Here is an 8,163-nt window from a genome sequence, read left to right as displayed (position 1 = left end):
TCCCTGCCCTCAAGGAGCTACTCTTCAGGTGGTGGTAAGGAGGATGGGGGTTGCTGATAGTATTTATAATGTGTACAATGATGTGTCATGGTAGAGGTGTAGAGGTGTATAGAAACTGCTAATCTGCCTTTTTGGGGGTAGGGGTAGGAGAGAGTCAACTTCATGACTCAAACTTTTGCTGAGTTAAATGTTGTTTCAGAATTAATGCCCAGCATTAGGGGCAGCAACATTCAAAGATAGTGATTCTTACAAGAACAAGGGATACAACGTAGTTGGAATACAGGGAAGGTTCAGGAAAATGTAGTAAGTATGTGAAGAGGGGTGTCATCTTCTGGAATTACTGAATTACAGAGCTATAATAAACTTGACAGACAATAATAAAAGCAATAACAACAGTAATCATTGTATATAATTTGTTATATAGCAGGACTTTTGCATGTTAACCCATTTAATGCTTAGAAATACCCTATGATGTAAACATTATCACATATTATCCTCATTGTATGGATGAAAAAAAATGGAGGTATAGAAAGGTTAAGGAATTTGCACAAGGATAGCTCATCAGCAAGTAGCAGAGCTTAGATTCAAACCCAGTCAGTCTGGCTCCTAAGCCGCAGTCTCACCCACAACCATATTCTGCGTCTTTTGTTTTTGTCTTTCCAGTTATGGAAGCTTGTCCCCAAAAAGACAAATGATTGGAGCTCTTGGCAAGTGAGTGACCTCTAACTACAGTGGTTTTATTGGCACTACACTGACAGGCTGCCACTACAGAAATAAAATTACCTAATCACGTAGCCATCTGTACTTAAAAATGATACTAAATCCTTGTGGCTAAAATTATCCCATGGAGTGTGCTCATGATGGTTATGGGGTAGAAACAGGAAATAAAGCCAAAAATACAAACCAATGAAGAAAGGAGGTGTGGAGGCTTTGAGGTAACTTCATCTAGGTGGATCAATCACCCTTTGGAATCAAATATTCCTTGTACAGGCACTGCACAGGCATGCACGCATAACACGGAGAAAATTCCTGCCTCAGAAGGGTGCGAGGATCCCCAGCCATGTGTAACCCCTCAGCCTGAGACATACTAAATAATGGTTGTCACTTTCTTTCCTTTATTTATTCTTTCTTCCTCTTTCTTTCATTTTTTCTTCCTTTCTCTTCTTTCCTTATTCTCCCTTCCTGCCTTCCATCTTTCTTTCCCCTTATTCTTTCTTCCCAATTACCATCTAGTAACTCTTCTACTCTCCTGAATGCTCTTTTGTCATTGCATCTAGTAAAAAAGCTTTAATGACAAAAATAAGGAGAAATCCACTAATGCTAAAAATTGTTGGTGATTATTCACCAGACTACTGGATAAATTAGGAAACATTGTGATGATCCAATCTCAGTCAGAATCATGGTCAACACTGAGCTATATCCATTTGGGGTTCCCACTGTAAAAATTCTCAGGCTCTCAAGCTATCGGTTATTTGTAATACTATATCCCCATACTACCACTGAAGTACTGTTTGGTAAACAATGTAATAAAATTATTTTTTAAGAAAGAATTTCAAGAGTGTTACACTTGTGAAATATCAGGGTTGAAAGACATCAAGAAAGAAATGCAATCCCAAAACTTAGCTTGAATTTCCTCTAGAATAAACCAGCTAAGTAGTAGGTCTTTTATAGAAAAAAAAAAAAATGCATTCAATATGAGAGGTCCTCTCTTTACCTAAAATTTATAGATGCATTTTATGTGGGGGGAGAGGAGCACTTTTTATGCTATGCCATCCTCCTAATTTTATACCTAGTTATTTAATGATCCATGAATATACATTATAACCGTATTTTCATTCATTCACACACTAGTAACAATTTTCACAAAATTAATCTTTAAAATCTGAAACCATCTTGATTTCAACAGAAGTCTGAATTTACCTATTTTTGACATTCTATCCATTTGTTATTTGTCTTATGAATGAAACTACGAAGCAAATAAGTAATGTATTCCTGCACTATCTCCTTGGATGTATAAAGGTGAAGGAAAATTGATTACAAATAAATGAGATCTATGAAAAAGGCAGAAGAGTAAGGTAACCAGCCCCCCAAATTAATCAGCATATAAATTAATCTTGCTTCCAAACAAAAAGTAGGACAGAAAGCATTGTCATCAATAATCTACTATGCCAAGATGTTCTACAGGATGAATACTAATGAATATAAAATAGTAGCTGGAAGAGAAATAAAAATTCTTAAAAAGTTAAGAGACAAAGTCTGAACATTTCTACTCTGTAAACCACAAATATTTTACATATCTTAGTATCAACAATAGTGCTATGGCAGTAATTGATTACCATTTTTACAGAGCACCTACTGGGTGCCCCACACTCTGTGAAGAACTTTCCACATGTTACCTCTAGTTTTCACATTCATCTTGTGAGGTAAGTATCATTTCCATTTTACAATTCACAGAACTGAGTTTAAGTAACTGAAATTACTTAAACCCTATCAAGCTATGAAAATGGAACTAGGTATCTCCATTTTCAAAAGCTAGGCCCTTTCTACAATCTAGAGAAAGATTGAAAATATGGTTTCAAATGCGTACAATCTTAATCATATCATCTGTGTTTCCATAATCCTTGTGTTTATTAAATAATTATCATCTTCAATTTATTTTAGAAGTTATACATATTTTTCTAGAAAGTTCCACATTGTGTTTTGACCACTGAATTTTTGAGGTTGTCTAGAAATGACCCTCTGCAAAGGATCTGGATAAATGAAGGACAGAGATGATCTTCTGAGGTAAAGACAGTGTCTGAGGATGAACTCCCCTAAGGAAGAAAGATTCTTTGATAGTACCTTGCCCTATTTCACTCATAAAAAGAGTGTTTTCCACAATCCCTCTTGTCCTTCCTCTCTAATTGCCCCTCAATTTTCTTCTTCTGTTAAGGACAAGAACATATAGAAATCCTACATTTTCAAGCCCAATCAATATGCATGATTATGAAATGTTGTGAGGAAAAAATAGCCATGCATACATAGCCAGTTATTCTTAAATAGACAGTAATGCATTAGGGGAAAGAGTAGGAAATTAACAAAGATTTCAAAAGTTGATAATTACATATGCTGTGATTAAGAAAAGAAAGAAATTACATATTTATGTGACTTTGAATAAGATTTCCCTCTGAATCAATTGTCATACTTCACAAAAAATCAAGTTTCAAGACTGTTTAAAATATTCTTCAGTAATATCTAAAAAACATTATGTTTAATAGCTAAAAGCTAAAGTAACCTAAAAGTCCAACATGACAAATTATGGTACCTATACGTGCTCTACTAAACTATGTAGCTACCAGTAAGTTACTATAGAACTATATCTATTAACAAGAAAGAAACCTACATTAAATTGCTAATTAAAAAAAGTTATTATAAAAATATCAAATAGTATGAGCCCATTTTAAAAAGTATATTTAAAAATTATACATTTTTCCATAAGAGGAATGTTATTTTTATGAATTTTGGAAGGATATACTGTTTTCATAATTTTTTAAAGTTAAAATCTATTGAATTTACATATTAGAGGGAATATTAACATGATTGTATCAATATCAAAATATGCCCAAAAGACATTTTATAAAATTCAGCAGCCATTCTTAATACAAACCTTATTTTAAGAATAAAAGTAATTATCAAGTTTAGATGAAAACTGTTTCCATTGTAAAACAAGCAATAAACATTATACTAACTACTGAAATGCCAAGACTATTCTCATTAAAATGAGAGGAAATGCTGGAATGACCACCATCCCCAAGTATTCAGCATTGTATTATAGTTTCTAGCCAATGCAATAAGAAAACCAACTAGCTGTATAATTATCAGAATCAAAAATACAAACTTATCTCTATTTGCATACAATTTTACAGTCTAGATAAATTCTACAAAATATATAAGTAAAAGAAAACCCAAATGAAGTAACTAGATAAAGGAAAACTATTTTGTATATATTTTCTTTATTCTAAAAACCCACTGAACTATGTATATTTCAAATATGAAATTTATGTAGATATATGTAACACCTTGTTGATTATAGTGATAAAACTATCTTATATCTTGTAATAAATTTCAAAAGGAAAGTTATTACATATTTGCACAAGTCATAAGCAAGTGGCCTGAATAAATAGAAACTAAATGATATCTGTACAGTATTCCTGAGTCATAAGACAGTATCACTAAACTATAAATATTTCCTGAAATTAATACATATATTTAACAAGATTCCATTCAGAATTCAAAATTTTAAGAAGACACTAAAAAGATTTATTTTTAAAATTTACATGAAAAACATAAATATGCAATAATTTCTACAAAAACTTTTCAAGAAAGAGATGAGAATAAATGACCTGCTACATATAAAACTTACTGTGCTGGTTATTGAAATCAAAATAGTATGTCATTAACATAAATGAAGACCCAAAACAAAGCAAAAGAGCAGGATATAAATTGAAAAATAAATACACAAATCCAAGTATTTGAGAAAAAAAATCATAGTTTATTTAATCAAAGATCTTAGCATAAGTAGGTGCAGATCTTAAAATGAAAGAATTAAATCCCTATCTTGCAGCATAAAATATTAAATTCCAGAAGGATTAAAATAAAAATATAAAAAGCCAAAAAATTACAATAAATATAGGAAAATGTTTATATAACATCGGGCAAGGAGCCTTTTATCAAACAATAAATCCAGATGCCATAAAAGAAAGCACTGATAGATTTGACTGCATAAAAATCAACATTTTGAATAAAAAAGACTATTAGAGCAAAATTAAAATAAAAGTGGTAGACTATAAGAAATTTTTTTAAATGCCTTAACAATCCTTAGTTCCCAAAGAGATCCTATAAATCAATATTTATAAAATAATATTATTTAATGTAAAAAAATAAAAACAAAATAATCACAGAAAAAGGAAGAAAAAAGGCCAAAAACTTCAGGAAGATGCTCAGCTCAAGAGTAAAACCAAAAATACAATCAAATCAACATTGAGAATCCATTATTAACCCACTTCAGTCTATTGAAATTTTAAAATGTTGATCACATTTTGTTCTGGAGAGGGTGTGGGAAAGCAGTAATTATATATTGCTGGAGGGAGGGAAAAAAAGCATTGTGTCAAGTAATATAGCAGTAGCTAATAAGCTTTAAAACACATGCGCTTTGACTCACAATTTCTATTTTGGCAAAGCGATACTACAAATGAAAGCACATGATCATTATAACAATCATATCACTGTGACATGTGATCATTGTAAAATATAGCTACATGTATTAGTTTTTACAATGATTACATGTTATTTTTATAAAAGCAGTAAAGTTTTAATAAAGAAAAAAAAAACTTAAAGATTTTGCTTAGGAGGTAGAGGTTGAAGTTTAGGGCTGCCAAGGGAATTGGCATTTGAAGGGAAAAAGCCTGTATAGTAGGAAAGTTCATAGAAGAAACCAAAAAACCTACACTCACATCTCCACTTCTCAACTGCTAACTGATTCCTAAACTGTGTGTGTGTGCATGTGCTCTCAATTGTTTTTAAAACTGCATATATGTATGTGTGTGTGTATATATATGTGTGTGTGTGTGTGTGTGTGTGTGTGTATTCTGTTTTCTTCTGGGTTATTTGTTATAGTAAGAGACCAAATAATCCAGAACAACACAGCAGTTGAGAGGCTTATGAATCTCCGTAGCCACATGGTATCAGGGAGACAAAAGTTAAAGTTCCATTTTTGCCAAAATGGAGAGGCATTTGCAAATGTTTTCGTATTTCTCAGCTGAGACCTCAGAAGAGTATTGTTCTAGAAATAATGTGGCACTTTGTGCCATACTCTAGAAGCAAGGACTATGCCCTCGATATAAGGGCAAAACTGAAGTAGATCTTTGCTAACAAAGTCTAAAACCTAGCCTTAATAGGACTATGGTGAACTGCCAGTAATACCTGATAGAAGAAAACTTAACTCTCCTTAGAGAAATTTCCATCATCAAGAGCCTCTGCAATCTTCCATTTATCAAGTCAAAAATTGAGACATACAAAAATTCAGACCAAATGATTGAAAATCAATGTATGAAATAGACAATAGAAATAGACCTCCAGATGATTCAGATATTGGAGTTACCCAACAGTGGTTTTCAAATAACTATGATCAATATAGTCAAGAAAATAGAAGAAAAGTTGGGCAAAGTAGAAAAAAAGACAAATAATTTCAACAGAGAATTTTAATTTATAAAAAGTAATCAAATGAGCATTCTAAAACTAAAATGTAGAAAATAGAAAATTAAAGATCTTAAATACCAAAGGTCAGAATTTATTTGTTAAATCTACAAGTAATTATTGAGCAACTATTGCTGGATACTGTTTTAGAAGAAAGGGGGAATGCAGTGAACAAAACAAAATCTCCTATCTTTATGGATTGTATGATCTAATGAGGGAAACATAAAATAAGCAACATAAGTAAACAAATCTTATATTAGAAGGCGATAACTGCAGATGATATTAGAAGGGAAGGAGAGACTGAAAAGGTTAATTACATGAAAGAATTAATAAAACAAGATATAAAATTTGAAGAAGAGCCTTCCTGGCAGAGATAATAACAGATTTAAAGACCCCAAAAGGGTGGTAATTTATCTGCTAAAGGAAAAATGAGGAGTTTAGTGTGGCTTAATAGTAGGAGTTGAGACTATTAACTATTGGAAAAGCTTGAGATTTTATTTTGAGATGAGATGGTATTGGAGGATTTTTAGTGGAAGAGTGACATGATCTGACATATATTTTAATATTTCCCATTTGAGATTAAACTCTAAGAGCTACAAGCAAAAAGTAGGTAGAATACTCTGGAGTCTATTGCAATTATCCAAACAAGAGATGGTGACTAAACCAAGATGATAGCAGTGGATAAAGTGAGAAGTGTTTATATTCTGAATGTATTTAGAATCAAGGGCCAACAGGGGATATAAGAGATAGAGAGGACTTATGGGTGACTCCATATGTTTTGCTTGAGCAGCTGAAGGGATGAAATTGCTATCGAGTGAAATGAAGGAAACCATGAGGATAGTGGGTTTAGGACTGAAGGAAGTTCAGAAATAGAGTTTTATATTTGTTGAGTAAGAGATAACTATTAGACATCTAAGTAGAGATGTTAAAGGCAAAATAGAGTTGAGTACATTTTGGATAACTGTCCAGACAGGAAATATAAATTCATAAATTATTGGCATACAGATGATATTTAAAATAATGAGACTGGATAAGATCCCCAAGGTGTAATGAGCAGAGGAATGTAAAAGTTGTAAAATTATGATTTCCTAAATAAGAAGAATAAAAACATGTATAAAACAACACAAGGAAAACACAAAAAAAATGCAGGATTTGGAGGAAAAATTCACTAAAGAAATTGAAATATTGAAGAAAAACCAAACTGAACTCCTAGAAGTGAAGAATTCACTCAGAGAGCTACAAAACACTGTGGAAAGTCTCAAGAGCAGGGTAGATCAAACAGAGGAAAGAATCTCAGAAATTGAAGATAACTTCTTCCAACTAAATAAGTCAGTCACAGAGATAGATCGAAAAAGTAAGAGAAATGATCTGAGTCTTCAAGAAATGTGGGATTATGTGAAGAAACCTAACTTGAGAGTTATTGGCATTCCTGAGGGTGAAGAAGATAATAAGCAAGGGTTGGACAAGCTATTTGAAGACATAATTGAGGAAAATTTTCCAGGCCTTGCCAATACTCTAGACATACAGATCCAAGAAGCTCAAAGGACCCCTGGGAGATTCATAGCAAATAGGAAAACACCACGCCACGTAGTCATCAGGCTGACCAAAATATCCACTAAAGAGTCACTTCTCCGAGCTGTAAGGAGAAAGAAACAAGTAACTTACAAAGGAAAACCCATCAGAATTACGCCAGATTTCTCAGCTGAAACCTTACAAGCAAGAAGAGGTTGGGGCCCCATTTTCATGCTTCTGAAACAGAATAATGCCCAGCCTAGAATCTTGTACCCAGCTAAGCTAAGTTTTCTATACGAAGGAGAAATCAAGACATTCTCAGATAAACAAAGGTTGAGGGAATTCACCAAGACAAGACCAGCCCTCCAAGAAGTACTCCAAAGAGAATTACACACGGATCAGCACAAGAAAGATCCA

The sequence above is a fragment of the Eulemur rufifrons genome, chromosome 6 (assembly GCF_041146395.1).
Source record: "Eulemur rufifrons isolate Redbay chromosome 6, OSU_ERuf_1, whole genome shotgun sequence".
NCBI lineage: Eukaryota > Metazoa > Chordata > Mammalia > Primates > Lemuridae > Eulemur > Eulemur rufifrons.
This window is presented reverse-complemented; position numbering follows the sequence as displayed.